Source organism: Protopterus annectens, chromosome 2.part0 (genome assembly GCF_019279795.1).
Source record: "Protopterus annectens isolate FY-2018-M chromosome 2.part0, PAN1.0, whole genome shotgun sequence".
Classification (NCBI taxonomy): Eukaryota; Metazoa; Chordata; order Ceratodontiformes; family Protopteridae; genus Protopterus; species Protopterus annectens.
In genome coordinates, this window is record NC_056728.1 from 1,061,315,015 (window position 1) to 1,061,340,918 (window position 25,904).

Here is a 25,904-nt window from a genome sequence, read left to right on the forward strand (position 1 = left end):
GGTCCATCTGAGTAGGATCAGAAGATGCTTTGTAGGCCAGGCATAGATAGCCTCTTGGTCTGCAGGAGACTGAGTAGAAAGACAGGACTTTGAGATGACCCATGTAGGACATCTTGTTTACACCCTGTATTATTTTTCTGAGAAACATCTGTAGATACTCCAGTTGTTGCATGTGTCTGCTAGGTACATACTGAAGAGGACATTGTACTCAGTGATTGGTCTAATGAGGGACAAGTACAGTGGAACAATGACATCCTGGAATCTAGATGGCTTACCCTGGCTTATAAGCTAGTCAACATAGAATGATTGCCTGAGTGCTGTAGACACATGATGGTAAAAGGCCAGGTTATTGTAACAATGCATTCCCAAATCCCTGACCACTGGGTCTACTCTCAGGTATGTATTAGCAATGTGATAGTCTTCAAGGGTGGTCAACTACATAGGTTGTATTACGATTTTAAAGCACATCTACAGTATATCCTAATGAAGAATTTTACAAGTACAAAGGTGGAGAAGCAAAGCTTAAAATAAAAAGGCTTGGTTATCTGCCAATACTCCTGGGTGCTAAATATTGTGAAAGACAAAGTCACTTCTTGCTATGCATCTAAGACATCAAGTGTACAACATGCTGGCTGCGAACAAATTCATTGGTATACTATGACACTAACTTGGTGATGTGTTCATTTAGAACAATTCCAACCTCGATATCAAAGTCTGAAGAAGGATCATCTCCATTAAAGTCAACCTATTCATCTGCATATACCAGAACTCCTTTAACTGATTCTTCAACAGCTTTGTTTATTACTTGCTTATTTTTTTTTCATACTAGGCATTTTTCTCCAATCAACAGGTCAAGCCCACAACTGAAGGTTTGGATATTCCAACACAGAATGTCATGCGAGTCAGCTTCCCTTTTAGATTTGGAATAACTTTGCTGAATGCCTTGGCTGTGGATTCTGGAATGATATTCTCAGCAGCTCTCTTACTTTGCACCACATTTTGACAGAGGGGCTATCAGCAGTTTTCTGAGTGACTGTATAGGAATGGGCAGTTTTCATCAGACCTTCCACAGTACCAAAGTGATCATGGATAACTTTTTCTAGGGGAGACAGGTAGCTGGTAGTGCAGGAGGCATTGCTTACTATTTTCTGACTGTCATCATACTTTCCATGATTCACTCTAAAATCAAACATTGCTGATACAGCTGATGGAGCAACTCTGACAACCCTTTTTGCACCTCATTTCAGATGAGCAGAAGCCTTCTCTGATGAAGTAAATACTTTTATGGACTCCACAATGTACTCTGCACCATCATCAACCCATTTGATGTTACTTGGGTCATGCTCATGGAAGTAATGATTTTTATCTGTTGATCATGAGTTGCATTCTCTGTTGTAACTTTACCAACAAAACATCCATGAACGGAATCATACTTGAACATATAGGCCAAGTATTTTGTTTCAGGGAAAATGTCATTAATGGCAAAAATCTTCACCTTTCCACTCTTTAAAGTGCCATGGGTTACCAGAGAATGAGTACTAAATCCATTAATTCCAACAGTCACCAGGATGACAGAAATATAGGTACTTCACTAGTAACTATGTAACAACCTCCTGCAACACTCTTGACTGAAGGCAAGTTAAGCTGCAGTGAGGAAAACCTTATTATTTTCTAATATGCACGTCTGACACTGGTATAAATACCAGCAGTGTGAGCTGCTACTTTTCACCAGTAACTACCAGTGGTGCATTGACATAGGCAACCCCTCATTAAATGACACGCGCATATGGAGAAAAGTTGCACACACACATACATATACACTCACGAACATCCTCATACACACAAACACACACACACACACACACACACACACACACACACACACACACACACACACACACACACACACACACACACACACACACACTTTACATGACAACCACCTCTCTCTGTCACACTCATAAATACATTCAGTCCCCCCATCACACACAGTTACACACACATACCACATCTTCACCACTAAACTTCCTGACACATACCTACAGCACAATCTCTCCCGATGAGAATAATGGGGGAGCATGGCATTTTGTTGGGGTTAACTAACACAGCCAGCTATGTTAATTTGCAGAGCAGAGTGAATCACATGGCTGTATAAATCCCTTCCTACAGGCATTTCATGGGAAGAACACATGGCTAATTATTCACTTCACCTAAATTTCTCATTAGCATGTAGTATGGGCATGGAGACAGCCTACTCCAGTGACTATGCTAATCATGTAAAAACACTGTTATGGGCCTGTCTCTGAATCAGAAAGTGCAACTCTGAGTGGTTGGTCTCTTGTGCTATAAATTACTGCTCAAGGCTGCCATTTCTGAATCCCAGCCTATGAAATTAAGATTATCCCCTTCCTGATGAAACTGTCATGCATAGTTCAACAATATTTAATATATTTGTAAAACTTTTATAAGGCACACACACACACAAGCACACATACATACACAATACCCATTTGTTTTCTCCCTGTACAATTACGACCAAATGCCTCATTTGCTGGTAGGAACCCTTAAATAATAAATGGCCATCAGTCTTGCTTAGAAAGATCTCCATTCATAATAAGTTTTGTTCAAGACAGCAAGCTTGATCTTTTTTTGCAGCTGTCTGTTTTGCATTTCCATCCATGCTATCACAAAGAAGTTAAGCACAAGTACTTTTCTTTGAATACACACACATATTAACATTTAACTTGTATTTGTGATTATATAACAAATTGTATTTTATTTATTTATTTATTTATTTATTTATTTATTTCACATTTGTTAACCGGGTTAGTCCAACTGACTTTGAAAACAAACCCATTTTCAGTGGACACTTGAAGTGAAAAGCCTCGGCAAACATAAGTAAAGACAAAGTGACAATATACAAATATTAAATAACAATTACAATACAAAATAATTGTAAAAAGAAAAGCCCCCAGATTTACAAAGCCCTTTATAGCATGCAGGATTAGTTTAAGAGCTATTTTTGGCAATATGGCCGACGTGCGATCCTGGAACAAGCTCCCGGGACGTGCACGTGAGCTTTTAGGCTAATCCTGCACGGACCGAGCTCCTGTATGCAAATTACCCTCATTTGCAGGTGAAAATCATGCAAATGAGGGTAATATGTGATCCAGGAAGCTGGCAGCCATATGTGCAGGATGAGTGCAGTGTGCAGAAATGTACTCGGTTAGTAACCGAGTACAGTTCTGCAATCTACAAAACGGAGCTATGACAGCTCAAAATAAAGGTTGCATATCATTGAGGAAGCATGTCAATGTCCAAGTCGAAGGCCATTGGCATTACAAAAGGCAAAAAAAATAAATAAATAAACAACTTTTAATTTTCTTTTCGCCGAGCTCGCCTACTTAAGCATAGGGCAGCGAAGAGCAAATGGGGATCAGGGGAAATTAATAAAATAAACCTAAAATAAGCATTCTAACTAAAATCAGTATTCTGCCATGCAAGTCAATGGCAGTCAGAAGACAACCTGGCCAGTGAGTAATGGTTGCTAAGGAGGGAGGCTCAGTGTGGGACATCTAACTATGCATTAGCAGGCAACCCTATGCAAATGAGGGAAGGGTTAGTGAATCCCAGACTTTCCCAGGGTGTGAGGCAGGTCCCAAGAGTGTAAGAGTATAAATAGCTGGGTGCAAGACTAGGATATAGGTGACATCATGGGGGGGTGTCAGGCATACTGTAAGTGGATTGGAGACCTGTGGCTCGGGATCACTCCTAGCATAGCACAGCTAAGCCAGGGGTGTGTCTAAACCTGCCTAGCACTCTTTACAAAGTGTAAGTGAGTGTGCGTGCCGCGCACCATGTTGTACAGGAAGAACAAGGAAGTTAAACCAGGAAAAAGCAGCTCTGTGCATATTTGAGAACTCTGTTTGCATGGCATGCACATAGGCCTAAACAGGGATTTGCCAATGTGGACATCCGCTATGGTCACCTAGTGGGGGATGCTGGGTATCCAATGGAGCCGTGGCTGATGACACCCATCAGAAATACACACACACCTGAACAACAACACCATAGTGATGCACACGCACAGGCCAGACATATAATTGAGCATGTGTTTGGGATGCTCAGGTCACGGTTCTGGTGTCTGGACACATCCAGTGGAGCACTGCAGTATTCACCAGCTACATGTAACCAAATAGTAATGGTATGTGCTATGCTACACAATATGATCCTGTGGAAACCACTGCAGCAGGAACAGCATGGGGCAGAGCCACATAGCCCCCCACCAATGCCAAGGCCTGTACAGGTACAGAGTGACTCGGAGAAGGAACAAACTGAGCCTGCTACAGTAGGCAGAAGGAGGCTTGCCCAGTATGCCCTGGCCTTGGCAAAGAGGCAACGCATAGCATATGCACTGACACAGTAGGGCCCCAGGGAATGACACCTCCCTCTGACTCGCACAGACAGTAAAAGGGATGCCAAACATGACACTACCTGTGCCCAGCCATGTATAGGGAGTGTACTATGTGCATCCAACATAGGCAGCCCTCCAGCACCATCCTCAAGTCCGGCACACCCTCAAGGTAATTCAATCTACCTACCAATTGTCAAATGGAGTAGAATGTGTTTTTACCTGTAGCTATGGTATGGATGTGAAATGCAAGGGAATTGGGTGGCCGGATGTCAAGGCAGCAGAGAGTAGACACCCATAGTGGCAGCATGAGATCTGTAATACATACTGGAGTCACCATAGTAGCCAGCACTACACAGGGTGACAAAACCCACTGCAGGGAATGACCTGAACGACAGGAGTGTCCATAAGAGCCACACATACCAATCAGGAAGGATCACATACCCAGCAACAGTCTCAGCCAGTAGGACAGGTGAAGACAAACACAAACAAATGCTGTACTATGGCCTCCGAATGTGCCGTATGGTTAACCCCTCCACTAGGCGTACACAGACAGACCACAGCAGGCCAGGCAGTCAGATGTAACTTGTGAAGGCTAGACACTAATATGTAGGTAAACAAAGCTAGGATCTGTACTACACTGGTAAGCCCTAGCCAGCAGGATAGGTAAGACTACAGACTGAAACGGAGTACCTAACTTACCAGTACAGTCCTAGCAAATGTGTACAACTGTCAGGTGCACCCCCCCATCCAACGTACACATAGAGCAACAGTCGGGTGTGCCCCCCACTCCTGTGTACAACAGTAGAAACAGTCAGGTGTCTCCCCCCGCTATGCAGAAATGTAGCAACAGTCAATGGAAAATCACTAATGGATACCCTGCAGACACAGCATGCTACCTGTTGGTGTACAACAAAAGGTCAGCACCGCAGTACAAACAACCTGGACGTGGTCCACACATGCAACACAGATGCCCATACTGGGCATGCTCACACACTTAGTGGAATGAAGGCAATGTCAGTCAACAACATACTGAGAGGTCATACTAGGCATGCCCACACAATTAAACACATGAAGGCCATGTCTGCAAACAACAGTGGATCAGACATATCTGGAAGTTGCAGTTCTCAGTGTGAACACATGTCAGTATGCACCACTCCTCCCTTGCACACACAGTGGATAGGAATGCAGACAAATATGTAAGGGCAACACACTATAATAAGCCACAAGTGCACAGGCATAGATGTGTGGAAGAGGGTGACCATGACAAGGAGCCATGCAGACCTGTCCCAACTGGCACACAGCCCAATGGCCCCCAACACATGAGGTGCAGATGTAACCCACTGCGGATACCAGCCAGCAGTACCTGTCACCATGACAGACTATGTGGTGTATGTGTCAGCTGTACAACAAGACTGTACAAGGAAGCAGCCATCTAGTAACTGTATACATGCAACTGTGACATATAACCCCATGTGTGCTCGCATGTGGCATGTCAACCACTACATAAATGGGCTATGGGCCATGCACACTGCCCTCCCCATAGCAGTAGTATGACAAGTCTGCTGAGGTCATCCAATGTGAATTGCACCTTTTTAGAGCTTTAGCTCAGCAAAATGCATGCTGCATCCCATAACTGCGTACTGCTGTAGTGACAGAGTAGTTAGGTAGTGGTACAAACCCCAGACCTGTCAATTGTGTGAGTGTGTGTTTGTGTGTGTGCCTGTCTGCCTCTGACTGTGTAGAGTGAAATGCTTGTTAGGCTACTCATACTCCGTGCAATACAGGCAAGGCTGCTGATGTCACTCACCTAGAAGTACACCTCTGGGAACATGATAGCCCTTTAATCGCCATGGCGCGTCCTGTAACTGTGTACTGTTGTAGTGTAATAAACTAGTTAGGTAGGTGTTCGAACCTCAGCCCTGGCAACTGTGTGAGTCTGTGTGTGTGTGTGTTTGTCTGACTGGGTAGACAGCAATGCTTTTTAGGCTACTCACACTCCATACAATACAAATACACTACTTTCCTAAAGCTGCTGATGTCACTCATCTAGAAGTACACCTCTGGGAAAATGATAATTCAGTAATTGCCGTGGCGCATCCTGTAACTGTGTACTGCTGTAGTGTGATAAACTACTTAGGTAGGTGTTCAAACCCCAGCCCTGCCAGCTGTGTGTGTTTGTGCATGTGTGTGTGTGTCTGACTGGGTAGAGAGCAATGCTTTTTAGGCTGCTCACACTCCATACAATACAAATACACTACCTTGCCAAGGCTGCTGATGTCACTCTTGGAAATTGATAGCCCAGTAATCACTGTAGCATGTTCTGTAACTGTGTACTGCTGTAGTGTGATTTAGAATGGTGATAGTTGTTCCATCTCCATCCATGCCAGTTCCGGATGTGATATGTGTGTCTCAGTTTCTGTGTATGGAGCAATGCATTATACGCTACTCACTCGCAGTACATTACAAATGCCCTACTTTGGTAGCCCTGCTGATGTCATTAATTGTGAAATACACCATTGGGGAAGATGAACTTCAGTCATGTCTGTGGCATGTAATATAACTGCGTAGTGCTGTAATGTAGTAAACTGGTTAAGTAGGGGTTCTACTCCCAGACATGACAGGTGTGTGTGTGTGTGTGTGTGTGTGTGTGTGTGTGTGTGTGTGTGTGTGTGTGTGTAGCTCGTATCCTGTGTAGAGGTGGTTGTGAATCTGTGACACCTGTGGGCAATTTGGAGGGGTTTTGCTAATTACATTTATGACGGCCCTACTATATATCACAATGTCAACCATACAGGGAGAACAAATGTAAATGGCTGAGAGGCTGGGGTGCAAAGCCATACCCATACTAGTGACATCAAGGCCTGCCAGTCACAGTTAGCAACCCCACTCTGCCTTCACATGTGACTCACAATGGGCATACCATGTCTGACAACATGGCCTGTATGAACAGATGACACTGACATCAGGAAATGTTGTTAGCATGCTGCCAATGTGGGTGCAGGGTAAATCTGCTGACCAGTACCACTCCCTGCCACACGTGTGCAAGACTGGCACATCTGATGATAAGTTGTATTCACAGCATGGGCCAGACACCCCAGGTACAGTTCCACATGTCACTGTACATGCATGTGGGAGGTGTGCACATCCCAGACACCATCCAAGTCATGGACTAGGGAACACATACATGGCAAATGATGCACAACATTGGCCACACACAATAGTCACCCAGGTGCCTGGTAGACGGACACAGTACCAACCTGGGTGGGCAAATGCAGAAGCTACAGGTCTGTGCCACAATGAAGACCATAGTCATGTGTGCTGATGCCAAGGTATACCCATCGCCTACCCTTGTATAGCCTGCTGGCACTGTTGACCACCACACACCCGTGCAGACATGCACCCATGTATGTCCGAACTGGACCTGTGTGTTTGTGTGTGTGTGTGTGTGTTGTATGGTGTGTATGTCCAAATCCACATGCACTACTCCCCCCAAGGTACAGTGAAGCATGCCGCCTTATGTTTAGCACCCCCTCATACTCACTGCCCATACGACCTCCGTATAACCTGTGTGGTGCAGGTGTTCCCTGCACATTGATGTGTTGTGGCAATCCCACTAGTGATGGGTTGAACTCCTGGCCCTAATGAGTGTGTTAATGTGTGTGTGTCCATGTGTGAGTGTGCCTGTACTGATGCTGGCACCTGTTCATGCAGATAGGCACATGTACGTCACCTATGGTATATCTACTGTATCCCTGTTGCAGATGTCACTCACCATCACATATATGTTCTGAGTGCTCCCCACCAGTTAACCCATGTGGTGCATCCAATAACAGCATCAGACTGTGATAGCACTACATAGCTGTTGGGTGTTTGATACCCTGTGCTGGTAGGTGTGTGACACAATCATGTGTCGGTTTTACCCTCCCACCCCTCCCTGACATGTATTCACCTCTGTCTGCCTCTCCCACTCCCTCTCTGGCAGATGTGTAGGCCCACACCTGCATTGCTTAGGCAGCAGCATGTGTATTTAACATGATGCTCATGATCATCTGATGGCCTCTGCATGAATTGCAGGCCTTCCCTAGCCAATTGTATGTGAAACAGGTGTGGCAACATTCCCATAGCCAATTGCATGGAAATGCACTCCACTACCTGGGAACATCCTGGTGGTGTTGGCCCTTGTCTGTCACTGTGAGCAGGAGCTAGAACTGTCATTTGGCAAACAGCATTTCAGATGGGTTGGGGATTTACCTGTAACAACACACACTGTGGGAAGAGTGCAACAAACAGGAGGGGGATGTGCCTGACCTGACTACGAACTGTAAGTGCTGCTATACTGCATATGGAGTAATGTTGTATTAGCAGTGTTTGTCTGGATATGCCTGTCGTACATGTCACAATACCTGCCATGTCAGTTCCATGTATATCAGGAATCCCCATCTGCAGGCTCATCTGCAGACTGGGCAGTGTTGTGCCTTTGGTGTCATGTGTTAGCCATGATGCATCTATCCATGGAATGCATCAGGTAGTGTGAGGATTGCAGTCTGTTGATGGTGAAGGCCATGACAGTTACTGACTACATATCCTTCATTGGACATATGTTGCAAAAAACCCCATTACAATGGTAGATTAATGAGGGTATCTCAGCAACATGTCTATAGTGGCCATGTGTATGTGCTGTCAGCCACACCTCTTCAACCTTTGTACATATGTCATGCATGAAAGGGTGCATATGTGCTGTACACCGTAAATAGTGTCAACATGTCTGATAACATGCCAGTGATTTATCAGAGTGCTACACATCATGTACAGTAGTGGTTACACTTAATGCCATACCCTGGAAATCCTGTGTATGTTTGTACAGTACTGAGGTCTGTGTAGTGATGCTGAATGTCAGCAGTGCGTGTATTGTTAATATGTACTATGGCCTGTGTACAGACTGTGGTAGATGTCATTGTTCTAGCTCCCCTTCTATCTGTTGTTACATGCTGCCCCACTGTATGGTACCATATTACCTTACATGTGTGTAGGGCCATACACACACATGTCCCATACCACAGACAGCCATCAGACTGGACTGTATAGCAGCCCAGTATATGTAGGGTCAGTCTGTGTGTGGCACATATGAGGATGGTGTAGGACAGATAGTCCATATACTGTACTATTATGCTAGAGTACCACATGTGGCTGTGTTCACATTGGTTGTGGTCATGCTACATGCTATATATGCAGGTACTGTACCATGATAACCTTAAGATGTCTGTCAGTAGCCAATGGCACACATGTTATGAGCACGTCACCTTCCACACACACCACGTCTGTGACAACAATCCCAATGACAGTAGCAAATGTCTTTTAATATACCAGCTATACATACCAGACATCCCCCTGCACTACTACGTTGGGACTATAGGGGATGGGGTAGGGCTGCACTTCAAGTCCAGGACATATGGTGGGACGATATGGACATGTACATATCCAGATATCCATATATATATATATATATATATATATATATATATATATATATATATATATATGAGTACACGTGTGTAGTACTTCCAATTACCACTGTCATGGCAACCATCCACTATGAATCCCTACATCATGTGTCAAGCCTGCTATATATGCAGGTACTGTACCATGATAACCTTAGGATGTCTGTCAGTAGCCAATGGCACACATGTTATGAGCAGATGTCACCTTCTACACACACACACACCATGTCTGTGACAACAATCCCAATGACAGTAGCAAATGTCTATTAATATACCAGCTATACATGACAGACATCCCCCTGCACTACTACATTGGGACTATAGGGGATGAGGTAGGGCTACATTTCAAATCCAGGACATATGGTGGGATGATATGGACATGTATGTATCCAGATAGCCATATATATATATATATATATATATATATATATATATATATATATATATATATATATATATCTATGAGTACACATGTGTAGTACTTCCAATTACCACTGTCATGGCAACTACCCGCTATGAATCCCTACATCACATGGGTGTATTCCCTGTACATTCCCTGTGTGATGGACATCCTTTCTGTGTGTGGGCATCAATGCTACAGACAGCAGGTAGCAATACCTCTTACAGGAGAACCTGCACACACAGGGCAGCCACATATACGTAGGGGGATCAGGACATACAGACAGACTGTGGGTAGAGTGGTGTAATGCTTTGCATAGTACTGGTGTTACAGGATGTGTGTGTTTGTGTGTGTGTGTGTGTGTGTGTGTGTGTGTGTGTGTGTGTGTGTGTGTGTGTGTGTGTGTGTGTGTGTGTGTGTGTGTGTGTGTGTATATATATATATATATATATATATATATATATATATATATATATATACATACTAGTTTACCTTGGATGGCAATCTGTCTGCATAGCTCACTACTGTGGGCCTATCCTCTAGCTGGATAGAGGTGTGCCTATCATGTGTTGTCTGTCCACCACACAGGTCCTGTGTCAGATATTACAATGGCAGTGTGTGTGTTGCATGCTAGCAGTAAATGGCTATATCCATTTGTGTACCTGATGTCGCATTCCTGCATAAGGGTATGTAGCAACACATTCTGTAACACCAGCATGTTCCAGGGTGTGTTACTGCAATATTGCGGGTATGGCCCTGCATTCCTGCCTTTGTCCACCACATATATGGCAGCCTTTGTCCTGCTGTGATACGGGTATGGGTTGTTAGGTAATGGCCTATAATTAACCACTGCTAAAATTCCTACTATCATCCCAGTCGTAGCATGAACACCCACAACATTTGTTGGCCATGGACTATACATGTGACAGATACATTGACATTAGCACAAGTAAAGAATGTCTCCTAGGCCTTGACTACAGGGTGTAATTGGAGGCTGCTGAACTACATCTGATATTGTTGACTGTTACGTATCCTTCAGGCAAATCCGTTGTCAACTGTTGTACGAATTGTAGGGCTTAGCCTGGACACCATAGTTTGATATATACCCGCACTGTCTGCATCGACTCTTTTGTGTGGGCCTTGCATCCATCACTGGTTATATACATAAACAACCATGTTCTGTCAGTAATGGCATACATTATTGTATGGTACATAAATAAAGGTTGTCTGCGTATACATACCTGTGTGTCGTGTCATGTCCTTTGAATTGTGAGTGGGTATATGTGCAATGTAAGTATCCCCTTTGTGGGGCTGGTTGTCACACCACACATCTCACAGGTACCGGTTACAGGGCTTGTGGCTGGGGATATACATTGTACCCTGTATGTCCACACTACTGCTACACATATATGGCTACTAATACCCTTTGTCTGTGTATATGTGTATGTACCCATATATCCCATATATCATATATATATATATATATATATATATATATATATATATATATATATATATATATATATATATATATATATATATATACCTGCACATGATTGTCAATGTATGTATGTGTGTGCATATCTGTACCGTTGTAATGTGTAGCCCTTCAACATAGTACATTCCCTACGGTACAATGGTGTATTTTCATGATATGTTACAGATATTGGCCTGACATGTACAGGTATCAGAGAAAACTGTTGGAGCATTGTAGCTGTGTTGTGGTGGGTCCTGCTGTCAAGTACTGCATGTGCTGGATATTGGAATGCACAGCATATCCATTAGGGCTGAGAGGGATTACATTACAGTAATTACCAGGTGTCCCTCATGTGTTCCCTCACCCCCATTAACTGTGCTCATGGTCTGTTATGTAGTATGGAGTGGGCCAGGAGTCTGTTCTCATGTGGAAATCATATACACATGTCTATCTGTATATACATATATATATATAGATATGTATATATATATATATATATATATATATATATATATATATATATATATATATATATATATATATATATATATATTTATGTATATCTGCATAAGTACATATGTTACAACCCCATATATAGAGGGATAGAAATGGACAGTAATATAGCTCTAGCTATGTGTATGCATCCATATAAATATATATATATATCTATATATATATGTATATATATATATATATATATGTATATATATATATATATATATATATATATATATATATATATATATATACACTGAACATATTAATCTATCTCTGTATGATTGCTGTTGCATGGTTATTTGTGAGTCATACATACATACATATAAATACACACATATATATATATATATATATATATATATATATATATATATATATATAGATACCAATAGCTGTCTAACTCTCTACATTAACAGATGGCTGTCCATATGTCCATGCATGTTCGGCCTATATGTGTGGCCTGTACCTCATTCTCTTGGCAATTGACATGGACGACCTTAGGACTGAGGTCAGTCATTGATGCCGACACGTACGTGTTTCAGACGTATCATCTCCAGCAATATATGTGTTCTACCACATATTACTATGTAACTTGCAATGTTTGAAGTGTATTAGAGCAGGATATGACAAATATCCCTATATGTACCCACATTATGGCACACTATGTCCGTGATTCATGCATTAAGTGGTTGTGTGGTGTATTCCCTGTGCTGTTGACTGATTGTGCTGGATGATATGTATGTGGAATGAGTGGTTATGTACATCTGTCATGATTTAATGGTAAATCACATAGTGTATGATGTGCAGCATCCTGGGTGTGGCCTTTCCACAGGCTGTATATTGTGTTTCAGGGCAGAACACCAACTGTCGGATACAGAGTGAGTTAAGGACATTTGAGCGGTCGTACGTGGGTGTGCGCATGTATGCCCAGAGCTAAGCAATGCTAAGCTCGGGTTGCATTACCTTACACTCAGCTAGCATCTACTTAGCTCAATCTATCTAGGCAATGCTTACCCCCACGTGAATACACGTACACACACTTACAACTGCATATCCATGCGTACTACTGCTGTTATGCGCATACACATGCTTACTAGTGCTTTAGTCAGTATGACACTTCATATGTGCATTTAAGGCAGTACTCCTGTGCAAATATAAATGTTACTTAGTAGGTTATACAGCACAATGAAGTTAACATACGGATATCACATGGAAAATAGGATGTGCAGCAGTGGGACTTGACCCAGGAATGTGTGCGCATTGTGCGGATGCTCTGGCCACTACACTATTGCTGTTTTGCTTTGTTTGCATATGTCTATCATAATGATATACCCATGTTCCCTTCCCCCGGCTCCTGAGCTCCACGTACACAGCATCCATCCATTCCCCGGTTGATAGCCCTGCCAAACTACACCTCCACACATTTCCCTCTCTGCATGTCTCGGTACACCACCAGTATACTGTCCCCACCCAAGCGTCTGTAGGATCTTCATCCGTTTAGTCCACATACATTCCAGCCTTCCCCTGCTCCTCCTCCAATACTGGTGGTGACATTGATGTGGTCCACAACTGTTAGTTCATCCAGCCAGGGATGGACCAGTTGTTGTGTCAAGAGTTGACCTAGCTGGTCTACAGTGTTTCTTCCACTGGTAGCATCCTGCCAGGGTATTGTGTAGCAGCGGTTTGCTCACACACCTGGACAGCCTCATCTCCTGGTTCCACGGTAACAATGCCACAGGTGTGACATACTGTGCATGAAGCACGCTTACATGCCCCCACGGTGTGCACCATATATCATTATTCCCTTCAGTATTATGCAGGACTACTGTTCTCACAGTATGATTGGACAGGCACTGCTCTGTGCTACACATAGACTGCTCATAATACTGTGGTTGAGCAATGGACACGTGTTATGGTATTAATCTACACACTTATATACATTTCCTATACTGTTGGATGTCTGTGCTGAATGATGTGTTTGTGATCACAGCAGCTAGATGTGTATCCGCCATGGCTTAGTGGAACTCATGTCTTCTATAGTGTGCAGGGTTGGGGGTTTGCAACCTGGCAGTGCAGATTATTTTGTTAATGGCCACAATGACAGCTGTTGGCTACAGAGTGACTAAGGCACTGTAGAACATTTTGTAGGTGGGTATGCACTTGTTTGCATGAAGCACAGCATTACTGACCTATGGTTGCAGTGTCTTGCCCTCAGTTAGCCTCTACAGTGTTTCATCAGTGTGGTACTTGCATACCAGCGGGCAAACAGGCTTACACCTGCTTGCTCTAGCATACACATGTGCAACGTTGTGTATTTTGTTCACATCTGTCAACCAAGACACTCGGACTGTATGCTTGTCCATTGTCAGCGGTGGCCTGGGGTGTAGAGCTCCACATTGACCCCAGATACGTATCCCAATTAATACTGGGGTGATCACATTCATAAAGGGTAACAGACATAGCATAGCTACATCCTCCATTAATCATGCTTAGTTTACGTTAAACTGTCAGTATTATCCATGCTTAGGTCAGGTATGTCAGGTATGACTGTTGACAAAGGTCAGTTTAAGGTGAGGTTGGATTCCTGTTTCACAGGTCAGGATAGGTTACATGCAGGTATCTGGGGTAGGTGTAGTTATTCCATACCTGTGTGGTACAGTAGAAGCAAACAGCTAAGGAATAGGTAGGTAGTGGGGGTGACATTGTAACTGTATAGTAGCCCATAGGTATAATTGGATGGGGCAGCAATAGGGAAGGTATGTTGGATGTTGTGATTTGTATGTGAGGCAAGACAAGAGGTGTCGGTATCACTAGTTGATGTAGTGGTATAGAGTGTGAGGTGAAGGGAGGGTTTCTCAAGGTGGTGAGCCTGTGATGCTCCAGGTGTGCTTGTGGTGTTCCTTCATGTGTTAGTTACATGCATCCTGTGGGACAGCTCTGATACTACATGTGGTTAAGGGTTCCAGATACTGGCATTATAGTGGGGGAAGAGGGTGTCACCTACGTGTACCAGTAGACATTAATAAGAATGGAACAGGGGCTGATACATATGTGGTGTGCATGGGGCACAAAGGGGGGTGTTAGTATGGGGATTATGCAGGGATTAGCAGGATGGCTGCAGGGAAGGTCCCCAGCTGGCCATGTTGTCTATAACAGCATCTGTGCATATGCACTGCATTTGGTGTTTGAGTTGGACATTCACACCACTGGGTGGGGGTGGGGACTTCAATAATACCTTGTGATGTCTATTACATTGGCTTGCATGCCTACAGTTGGGTGTTGCAACCATGTGTTCACATAGGTGTTGTGTAGTGGGTAATGCAACAACACATATTGTTATACCGTCCTTTGCCATGTACACTGGACTGTGCTGCGGTGGAACCCATATCGGGAATGGCTGCCCGTTAGGTGTAAGCATGCCTGTCAACTGTACAGAATCCACAGCCTGTCCAGAGTTTGCTTCATAATATTTATGTGTTCCTCTTACAATCTGCACCTGTCTGGCAAATACCTGGGAACTGGCCCCATTAAATATAGACAAGTAATTGGGTTTAAGACTCCACATCCTTCAGACGAGTCATGCTAATGCATAACCCATTATTCTATCAGCTTTCTAAGATTGTAAGTGAAATATGTGCTTTCTGTCCCTATTTGTTCCCCCCAACGGTTTAGGTTCTGTCCAGTGGTTTAGCTCTTAGAGGTTGAGAGGTATGGGCATAAGCTCTGCCAAATTCGCAATATTACTGACATCCCCAGGATCGTCCAAATACAACTGCACCAGCCAACACCTGCACGCCTAGGCCCATAATTGCATACCCATAGTTCCCCCTACCTGGCCCTCCTCTACAGCACTCATCCTTACTGTGGGTGCAGGTGGGGTCTAACCACACCACTACACACTACCCACTCTCCATGTGTCGGGACCCATGTCGTACGTTGTCTCGACCCATGGGTCATCAGGCTTGTACAACCTAATGCTCTGTGTAGGTATACAGCCTAGTTGGATAAATCATTACAGGGACTGACTCCGATTATCATAAATGTTTGGGGTGTCCAAAAAGGGACATTGATGTCTTTGTTTCATGATTAGACTTGGCAGGTCTCTCCCACTGGTAGTATCCTGCCTGTGGTCTGGGAAGCAGTGGTGTGTTTACTTGTATCATGTGTTTGTATGTTTCACCTGTCTAAGTTGGGGGGGGGTGATGCTATGTGTTACACGTTTGTTGATTGTACCCCCACCCCCATTGGCATGGCCTGTGAACATATGTAATCCTTAACTGGTGTATATATATATATATATATATATATATATATATATATATATATATATATATATATATATATATATATACATATATGGTGTATGCTACTATTTAACACATTATTTTCTAGTCCTGAGGAGCTTTTCTCCTGGGTCTGGTCTCTGCTGTAAATGAGCCAGAAGCTCAGCCAGACATACCCAGTTAACAGATGTGATTTAAATACATAATTCAATTAATATCCTAGCTATCTATAACTGTATGTTTACACACATATATACATATAAATATTTCTACATATCTATATACATACATATGTATATATCTGTATTTGTATGCATATATGTATATATATATATATATATATATATATATATATATATATATAAATATATATATATATATATATATATATATATATATATATATATATATATATATATATATATATATATACACACACACACATATATATATATATATATATATATATATCTAACAACATATGGATGTATGGGTGTCTGCATATGTATATATCTATATGTAGGTATGTATATGTATTCTGTCTCTGTATGTATACATTTGTACTATGGAGAGGGAGAGGTATATCTCCATGTAGCTATGGATAGATATATATACACATACCACTACATATATACATCTGATTATTCCGTTCTTTGCCATGTAGATTAGACTTTGCTGCAGTGGGACTCATAGCGGGTGTAGCTGCTCATTGGGTGACGCCTCTGCCCAATGAACAATTTTGCTTACATCCCTGGGGCTGTCTGTATAGATCCACTTCAGCCAACACCTGCACACGTAGACCCATAACTAGCTACCCATAGTTCCCCCACCCGCACCGCCTCTACAGCACCCATCCTTAGTCTGGGTGCAGGCCGGGTCTGAACACACCACTACATGCTGCCCACTCTCCACTTCATGGGACACATGTCGTACGTTGTCTCAACCCAAGACTCATCAGGCTTTACCACCCTTGTATTCCAGGTATGTACACACCCCGGCCAGAATGGTCGTCGCCCAGCTTCCTCCCATAATATGTCAATTTTTGGGGCATCCCGCAAGGGACGCCCTGTCTGTGTTCCAAGATTAGATTTCATAGGTCCACTGTGTACCCCCCGCAATTGTATCCTGCCTGTGGTTTTGGGAGCAGTGGACTATTTACTTTGTCTGTGGGTTTGTGTGTATGTTTCCTCTGTCCGGCTGGGTGGGGGTCATGATATGTATTACATGATTCGTGTTTGGGTCCCTCACTTCCATTGGCATAGCCTGTGAACATATGTCAGTCTTGTGTGCTGTTTCCTAGCATAGCTATATATCTGTGTATATCTACACACACACACACACACACACACACACACACACACACACACACACACACACACACACACATATATATATATAATATATATATATATATATATATATATATATATATATATATATATATATATATATATATATATATATATATATATATATATATATATATATATATATATATATATATATATATATATATATATATATATATATATATATATATATATATATATATATATATATATATATATATATATATATATATATATATATATATATATATATATACATATATATATATGTGTATATATGTATATATATATATATATATATATATATATATATATATATGTATATATATATATATATATATATATATATATATATATATATATATATATATATATATATATATATATATATATATATATATATATATATATATACACACACACACATATTGCTTTATATGTATTTAAATTCATGTGGGTGTATGGGATGTATGGCCTTAATCTCACTTATCGATTGCTATGATGGCTTAGTGGTTAACTACTGTGACAATAGTGTACAGGGTCCTGGGTTTGAGTCTTGTAAAGGCAGTTTATTTTGTTGCTGGGCAGAACATGGGCCGTTGGATCCAGACTGATTAAGGCACTTTAAAGTGGTTGTAAGCGGGTTTGCATGGGTTTGCGCGATGGTAAGCACTACTAACCCCCGGATACAGTTTCTTACACTCAGTTAGCTTCTACTTTGCTTAATCTGTGTAGGCAATGCTTACCCCCATGCAAACTCAATTAGACATGCTTACTACTGTTTATTTCTGCTTAAACCTGCTTACTATTGCCTTATTCATTATGACACTGACACTTCACATGTGCATTTCATGCTGTACTCCAGTTCACATTTAAATGTTATTATGTAGGTTATATGGCATAAAGATGTAAATATATGTTCATATACAGTTTTCACATGGAAAATAAGTGCTGCAGTGGAACTCAAACCGGGAATGCCTGTTTATTAGGTGGATGGTCTAACCACTCCACTATTGCTGTGCTGCTTCATTTGCGTCTATATTCCTTGTTATCCTCTTCATCCTTTTCAGCTAATTAAGCGATGGGCAAACCCACGCACATATGGTTAGCTATACTCGCGGTTTTAAAAAGATAAATACAAGGTTTTCTTCATTTTATTTCAATGTACTGTTGCTGTTGAACACATGAGGACTGTTGGTGGAGATATGCGGACACCTATGAGCGGTTTCGCTCATTTATTTATACTTTCCTCTGTTCTACTTTGCAGGGGCATGTTTATTCTGAGTATTCTGCTCTCAGGCATGCCCCCTGCACTCATCCACGCTCAGTGTAGGATTTGGAGCACCAGCTGCACGCCTTCATTATTATGCATGGCGAGCTGCCATCCTCTTAAACTGCCGCTTACGTGCAGGACTAGTTTAGTCCTACATGGCAGATTACTGAATCCGGGGGACAGTTATTAACTATTTGCATTGCATTGACCCATTTTCAGTGGTGATCCAAGGGGAAAGAGCCCCAGCAAACATAAGCAAAGGTAAACATACATGACAAAAACTATTAAAAACAACAATGCAAATACAAAATTAATTATAAAGAGAAAAACAAAAGAAAAAAATTATGAACATTAAGGGTTTCACTGATAGCAGTGGTCAAAATGTACTACATATGAGAGTTAAAACAAAAAGATAATCGTTCAAAAGGACAATGTATAGACATTGATAAGAAGTGGGGAGAAAAAGATAAATAGTGTGGAGAATAGGAGGGGGAGAGAAAGGAGAGGGCTATAGTACGGCTATAGTAGTAGAGCTGAGGGTTTAGGAGGTTAGTTTAAGCAGAAGTTATTAACAGACAAAGAAAGTTAGGAGATGCAACAGGTTATACAATAGGTCAGACTAAGACTACGTGTGGTCAAGGCAATGGCATAATTTCATGTTTAGTAGATGGGATTTAAGTTCCTTTTTAAAACAGGGAAAGGAAATTTGACCTGTAACAGCCTGCATTTAAATTGCTGGAACATGTGTTCTGAGAGACTGCCTTACAGACTATCTGCAAATATACAGAGCTGAGTATATATTTTTTGATTATAGAGTTTAATTGTTGCTTAGATCTCTGTTGACACTGTTGTCTCACTGTTCTGAGAGACTGATCTGCAAATATACAGAGCTGACTATTTTTTTTGGTTTTAGAGTTTGTACTGTTAATAATCCGCAGTGGTGGTGCTGCGGTAGCGTTGTCACCTCACATTAGGACACTGTCCGTTTCGATTCTCAGCTAGAGCGTCTTCTGTGTGGAGACATGCATGAATGGGCGTACCTTTGTTGAAGGTTGTGCGTCAGGGCTGGTAACTCTGCATGAAATAATCAACTACCAATCATTAGCAGACCAGAGTTCTGCTGTGGTGACCCCTAACCGGGAAAAGTTGAAAGACACTATGATGTGGTGGTGCTGCGGTAGCATTGTCGCCTCACAGTAAGACGCTGTCCGGTTCGATTCTCAGCTAGAGCGTCTTCTGTGTGGAGACATGTGTGAATGGGCGCACCTTCGTTGAAGATTGTGTGTCAGGGCTGGTAACTCGTCACATAAAAATCAACTACCAATCATTAGCGGACCGGAGTTCCACCATGGCGACCCCTAACCGGGAAAAGCCAAACGACACAAACAAAAGAGTTTGTACTGTTAGTTGTTGCTTAGATCTCTATTGAAACTGTTTTGTCCCACCCCCCCCTCCCTATTTTTGGTTTGTAGTTTAAATTTGGTGGCTTTTGCAGTTGCCCGCCCCACTGTAGTTTTGATCTGGGACACTCCCCTAGTCCCATCTCTTTACCACATTCTACCTAATAAACTCTTTCGTCAATTGCTTTTAGTTCTTTTATATTTAATTTCATTTTTTAATCTGTGTGTTGGTCTAATATTGCTACATACTCAAGTGTGCTAGCTTGTACTGCATGTGAATTGTTTTTACTACTGTTTTTGCTACTTTTCTGTAAAAAAAAAAACAAAAAAACTGTAAGCCTGTTTCCTACCTTTCCTGTAACTAGTGCTCCAGATACAGATTTGCTGTATCCAGGACTGTATGTAAGCTTCTGAGCCCCCCAAGCCTTTCTGTATTGGAGGGAAGCCTTCTAGCTTATCAGTGGGAGTGGTAGGCACTAGGTAACCTGTCTACCACATATGGAGTGGTTCTGGCCCAGAAATTGTAGTTATTGGCCATTTGGGCAATCTTCCATCTCTCTCAACTTTCTGATTTGAAATCCTGCATTTACACTTGTTTCTGTCCTGTAACTCATCTTGTGCAGATACAGATTCTTAGTTTTAGCACTTAAATGTGCTTATTCATGCTCAGCACTTGTTCAGAACTTGTAAGTACTAAATAAGCTACTAATTACTATATCACTCAATCTTCCTCATTACCTGGAGGAAAACAGTTTTTGTACTTACTTTTTTCACTGGCTTAGAGAAAAACAGCTCTTGTACTCACTTTCCTCACTTATCTAGAAGAAAATAGTTTTTTATTCAGGCATGTCCAAGGGTCAGCTCCCAGTGTTCTTTCCTGCCTATCCGATGAATCTGGGCATCTTGAAGCAATGCAGAAATTGCCTCATGTACACAGACAACCCTCTCCTCCTACTACCCAAGACTATAACCTGTGAGAGATGTACTTATCTAGCCAAACTGGAGGTAAAGTTATCTCCAACCAAGACTGAACTTGACAGTCATGAGGAGAAGGTAAACATTTGCAACACATCACACTCATCACATAGTCTCACTAAATCTACACCACCAAAATCCACACATAGTAACACAAAAACATTCGCGGAGGCTCTCAATAATAATCTGTCTAAGCAACAGAGACCTCCAAAGCAGAAATGCAAGCAACCTCCATCCCCCAACACAACCCAAATTACACATAGCCCACAGACTCAATGTGTCACTCAACCACAACCAATAAGGCAAAACAACGTACCCAACACACTAGTCATAGGTGACTCTATAGTCAAGCACACTGATGTCCCACTCATCAGGCTAAACAAGGAGAAGGTTACTGTCAGCTTCCTGTCGGGTGCCAGGATCCGCCACATAACCCATGCACTCAGGTCACTCCACAACAAGTACAAATATGACTGTCATTGTCCATGTTGGTGTGAATGACCTGAGACGTACCTCCATGGACTACATGAAAAGAGACATGGAAGAGCTCTCCAATCTTGTAACCCAGGCAGGTATGACCCCAGCCCTGAGTAGCATTCTGCCATCACCCAGAATGATATTGCAGTACAAGGACAAAATTACTGACTTCAACAATAGGCTAAGCTTTTGGAGTCATTCTAAGGGGATCCAGTATCTGTCTGCTTGGGATGACATGGTCGACAGACCACGATGCTTTGCCACAGATGGCCTGCACTTGTCGCCCCTGGGATTCTATACTGGCTAAGGCTCTTGATGCCCCTATAGTGCCTTTTTTAGGCAGGGTTCAAATAACAAATTCACCACCATAAAAGAAACAGGCAAGCAAAAACCTGATGGTAATGCTACTGAATGCTAGAAGTCTAAATCTCAAAATGCACTCACTCGAGGCACTCCTTAAAATGGAGAACATTAATATCTGTGCAGTGACTGAGACTTGGTTCAAGGCTCCAGAGAGCACCCCTGCACTACCAGGCTATAACTCATACCACACTTTTTGACCATGTAACCTGGACTGAAACACCAAAAGTGGAGGTATGTCCATATTCATTAGGGATATCCACACCTCCAGGCTAGTTGCTCAGCATAATGAATCCAAGGTTATCCAAGTGCAACTAACTCTGGGCAAAACTGCAATCCAAATTGTAGCTTGCAACAGATCCCCCACCATGCCACAGGATTCCCACTCCTCTTTTCTTGATGTACTGGAAAATATTAGAGTTGAATCAAACACCCTAATAATGGGCGACTTCAACTACCCCACCATTAACTGGGAAAACTACTCATGTATCAACTTCTTAGCTCAATGCTTTCTGGAATTCATAAACTCTAATGCCCTAGATCAACTTAGCCACACCCCCACCAGGGGCAACAATATCCTAGACCTAGTCATTGCCAACATGAGTGACCGGTGTTCCACACCTGAAGTCATCTCCTCGTTGGTCCAATCCAACCATAAGCTAATCACCCTTGACATCCACATCCCTCCCCCGCCCCCCATTAAGGAAACCACAGTAAAACATTTCTCCAAAGCCAACTTCATGCTTGTTAAGACAGAAGTGGTGAACTTCATGACACCCATGCAGATGGACAATACAGTTACAACTGCTGAATCCTACACAAATGCACTTTATAAGTACTTACACGAGTGCATGGATCATGCTATCCCAAACAGAACCAAGACGCTATCCTCCAAAAAAGGTAGCCAATCTGGTGGTCCCCTGCCATAAACAAACTGTACAACAGAAGGAAGAAACTGTTGCAAAAGGGAGTAAAATCCCATGAGTGGAGGAGCTCACTGGTCAGCCTCAGTAAGAAGCTGAGATCCCTTATTAGAACCTCCAAAGCTAGCTACAAAAACAAAATTGCCACTAATTCCAAGGACAACCACAAAGCATTCTATAGCTATGTCAAGAATCTCAATGGCAACACCCAGATCTGCTCTGAGTTACAGCACAAAGGCATGAAAATTACAGAACCAACTGATATTGCCAACATTTTGGCAGATAGGTTCAGTGCTAACTTTACCCCCCTCTGACCCCCTAAAGGGCCCATATCTATACAGGAAGAATGCAGAGTCCCTGTAATCACAACTATGCAGGTAAAAGCTGCACTCTCTAAAGCCAAAAACACAGCATCCATGGGACCAGACAACATCCCAGGCTGCGTTTTACATGAACTTCAGAACGAACTGGTTCCCCACTTAAGCACCATGTTCAATAATAGCCTCGCATCAGGCTTTGTGCCCACTGAATGGTGCACAGCAACTGTTATCCCACTCCACAAAGGGGGAGCCACCACTGATCCCGGGAACTATCGACCTATTAGCCTGATGAGCCTGGTCTGCAAGGCCATGGAACATATCATCATGGAACTCATAAACAAAGACATTGGTAACCTCCAAATTCTGGATCCCACCCAGTTAGGGTTTGTGAAAGACAGATCATGCCTCCTGAATCTGAACGATTTCTTTGAGGCAGTCATCAAAGCCATAGATGAGGGTAAGTTGGTTCAAACAGCCTATCTTGACCTCGCCAAGGCTTTTGACACAATCCCCCATTCTGGAATTATAGAAAAACTCACTAAACTAGGTATAAATCACTACATCACAAGATGGGTTGCCAAGTGGCTCACTGACAGAACCCACACTGTAAAAGTTTCAGACTCCAAATCTGACCTCAAAGCAGTGACAAGTGGAGTACCACAGGGTTCCGTCCTGGGAAGTCTTCTGTTTGGTATCTACTTCTCTGAAGTACAGGCTAACACAGAAGGCCTCTGGCTAATGAAGTTCACAGATGACTGCAAACTAGGAGCCATAGTCAAGTCCCCAAATGATGTGGACATCCTACAGAAGGGCCTCACTGAGACAGATGCCTGGTGTCAGAGCCATGGCCTCAAGCTCAGTGCCAAAGAGTGCAGTGTCATACCCTTTGGTAAAAACTCTGTACCCATGAACTACCACATAGGCAGCAATCTACTTAACACCAAATGTGTGATAAGAGACCTTGGGACCCAGGTGGACAGTAGTCTCTCCTTTGATAGTCACATCGCCACAGTAGTCAGGAAGTCCTTCTACATGGCACACCTCATCATAAAAGGGTTCTCATCCAGGAAAAAAGAGGTCATTGTTCCCCTCTACTCGACACTCATTAGACCCATTTTGGTGTACAACGCCCCTTTTGGAATGTACCTCACAAGACATCTGCAGCAGCTGGAAAGGCCACAGAAGTACCACACAAAGAGGATTACTGGACTCAAACAAATGCCCTACACTGACTGCCTCAAAGAACTCCAGCTTTATTCCATAGCATATCGCCTACTCCGAGGTGATCTCTGCCTAACATATAAAGCTATGTCAAACCCAGAGCTGTTGGATATGCTACACCTACAGAAATCCCAATCCCTCTGAGCTACATGCTCCAGGGACCTAAACCTTGTCACCACAATAAACAGGACATGCTGGAAGGATAGATTCCTGTCCCAGAGACTTCCCATACATTGGAACAGGCTACCCATCTATGTCAGCAATGTTCTTCATTAGCACTCTTCAAGAAAAATCTTGATGACTGGATGGGAAATAGGAAATACACCCCGAGGATCACTTCTGTGTCTCTGCTCGACAGTGGCATGGGAAAATAACTTTCTTGGGTGGCGTAAGCCAGGGAACCTTGTTGGCTAGGCTTACGTAGGCCCTTGGGCCGATAGCCTAGTACCTACCTATGAACCTATGGATTTAATATGGAGAGGGCGATTGTTCCAATTTAGTTAGACAGAGTGTTTGTAAATTAGTTTGCCAATATTCATTTTGGGTTTATAAACTTAGAGAAGATGCTGATCGGCACTCTGGAGAGGCCGGGGGGGGGGGGAGTAGAGAGTAACATGGAAGGTGAGAGCAGGGCAGGCAGAGGCTTTGCTGATTATGAAAAAGGTAGTGTGGAGTTACCATTGTAGGAGAAGGTGTGAAAATTCCACCCACTGATGTTTGTTTAGTGAGTGGCAGTGATGTGAAAAGAGTAGTTGGTTTAGAATAAATCTGGCAATTTTGTTGTATGTTTGTTCCAGTTTCCACATCGAGGTAATTTGGATATTGGTAAGGATGGGGGAAGCATATAGAAGACTAGGTAAGAGAAATGCCTGTGCAAGAGTGTGTTTAGTGGCAGTAGTGAGGAGGTTTTTGTTCCTATAAAGTAGTCCAAGTTGTTGGTGTTTTCTTTTTTTTTTTTTTTTTGATGGCCTATTGTATGTGCAAGCCAAATTTTAGTCAGTCATCAATTATTACACCATGGTGTTTGGTGTGTGAG

At 42.5% G+C, this 25,904-nt stretch overlaps 1 pseudogene; it reads right to left on the reverse strand.

Moving 5' to 3' along the window:
- Window positions 1-655: 655 nt before the first annotated feature.
- LOC122792810 overlaps window positions 656-25,904 on the reverse strand; it is a 183,567-nt pseudogene continuing 158,318 nt past the window's right edge.